This window comes from Aplysia californica, unplaced genomic scaffold (assembly GCF_000002075.1).
Source record: "Aplysia californica isolate F4 #8 unplaced genomic scaffold, AplCal3.0 scaffold00030, whole genome shotgun sequence".
In the NCBI taxonomy this organism is placed as follows: domain Eukaryota; kingdom Metazoa; phylum Mollusca; class Gastropoda; order Aplysiida; family Aplysiidae; genus Aplysia; species Aplysia californica.
This window is the reverse complement of record NW_004797300.1, coordinates 1,396,315-1,398,710: the sequence shown is the minus strand read 5'-3', so window position 1 is coordinate 1,398,710 and position 2,396 is coordinate 1,396,315.

Here is a 2,396-nt window from a genome sequence, read left to right as displayed (position 1 = left end):
ACACACACACACACACACACACACACACACAACGCAGTAATTATGACAACACCCCCGCCCCTCCCCCGTACGCGCACATTCCCTCGTTGGTACCCAACAGTCTTATTTCCCATGGTGAATCTATTGTTCTTGATATAGCCCATTTATTTGTTTGTTTGTTGTTTGTTGTTTGTTTTTGTGTTTTTTTTTGTTTTGTTGTTGTTGTTTTTTGGGGGTGGGGTAGTAAGTAAAAGGTTTATGGCATTTGCAACACAATTAGGTCATAATATCAGTGCTGAAGATTACGAATTACAGAGGTGTTACAAAAGAGGTAAAGGCAATAGATGTTTAATAGGAAAGAAGAGCACACCACTCGAGAGCACTCGCAAAACACCGACACCCATTCGTTTGTTTATCGCCAATGCACCGTTGTATTGTGAGGTCGGGTACATTTTTAAATGTGTGCGCAAAATATGAATAAATTACATAAATTAATAATTAATATTTTCAGAGGCAAAAGAAACGCGGAATTTTTAACTTGGCTAAAGCGCTGGCCAAAGATTCCATTGGTGAGTACTACATGTATTTACACGTTCCATTGAAGCATGGTCTGAACCTGCTAAATTGACCTCATTTGAACAATGCGATGCTCTGATTGGTAGTTGTGCGCTATGTTCATGAGGTCACGCTGGCCTGGCTAACAGAATTGAAGCCTCGAAATATGAAATTCAGTTGGAAGAAATCAGCAACATCAAGCTGCTGAGACTTTCGTCCGAAAAAAACATGAGAGGGCTATTTGGCGACTACAGGGCGGCGAGTCTGCTGAACATGTGGCTACTGTTACAGGCTTGCATGTTTACGCCATCTACAATCTACAGGACCGGTTTCGCGCCATCAGTGCGACCAGTGATCTCCCCCGAGCAGGGAGACTAAGGTCAACAACTGCAGCTCAGGATCGCCTTATGGTGCACCAATACCAGGAACACCATAAGATGAATGGGACGGACCGTGAGTACCAGAACTATACGACGGAGATGGCAATGCGCGGGCCTCTGGTGCAGACAGCCATGTCGCAGGCCAGTCCTGACCCCTCTGCACTGCCGTGACCGGCTACTGTGGGCACAAGCTGACATAAACTGGAGGAACAGACCATGGAGAGGGAGCTGTTCACCGACAACAGCAGATTCTGCGATGATCCGGTAAGTGGACGCATCTGTGTGTGGCGCACATTCCTGGCGTACTACACTGATGCCAACATTATGGAGAGAGACCCATGAGGAGAGGCAAGCATCATGAGTTGGGAAGTCATCGCTCTAAACCAAAGAACTGGACCAGTGTTCTTCTGGAAAGTAGGTCATGCACTAGGAAATGGGGTCAACACTCAACGCTACATTGACCAAGATCTTCAGCCTTATGTGCTGTCCTTTTTCTAGAGGCATCTAAAGCCATAAATTTCCCAGCAAGACAACGCGAGACCTTATACTACCCGTTGAACACGGCGTCAACTTCAATCTTTTGCCTCGTTCGGCTCGTCCACTTAACTTAAACCCCTTTCGAGAACTTTTGGACGCTATCCCGAGGCAGCTCATCAATTAGCTTCAGATACCAGGTCGACAAATAAACACTCTCGTGAACTGTATGGGTCGAAGATGCAGAGAGGTTATTGCAACCAACGGAGGTCACACAGGGTGCTCACTTTCTGTCCAAGGGTCAAGGTCACAGAAATAACAGTCAGGCTAAAGTTACACTAAAAAAGAACTACCGTACCTATTAACACTCTCATGGCTGTGTAAATTGCACGGATAGAAATTATTTCATTTACACATTACAAACCCTGTTGAGTGTAGTGTGTTTTATTTATGCTTTAGTAATTCGTGTTTCTTTTGCCTCTGAAAATTAATTAATTAATTAATTAATTAATTAACAAAAGATTTAATGAATGAATAAATTCATGAATGAATGAATGAACGAATTTTAAAGGTGCATTTCGAAGCTGGTCTCCACGTTGTTGTTGTTGTTGTTGTTTTGGGATCAAATCCGATCTGGACGGTACCTCAGCGAGACAGATCAACAGAATTAGAAGACTAGACAAAATCATGAGCTTAGACTTAGACCATAGTCATAAATCTTGACACGTTTTAGTGAAGGAGTCTCATCCCCTGTTTTTGTGACAGCGGGACACCTTTCGTTGTGACATTGTGTCCATTGCTGAATTCTGTTCTCCTCGCCTCAACCCTCTAGGGGAGTTAGTTGTTGTAGTTGTTGCTGTTGTTGTTGTTGCTGTTGTTGTTGTTGCTGTTGTAGTTGTTGTTGTTGTTGTTGTTGTTGTTGTTGTTGTTGTTGTTGTTGTTGCATGTTGTCAGAAACAAAACCACTCTCTTCATCTATGAAAAAAATAGTCAGAAAACAAAACAAAA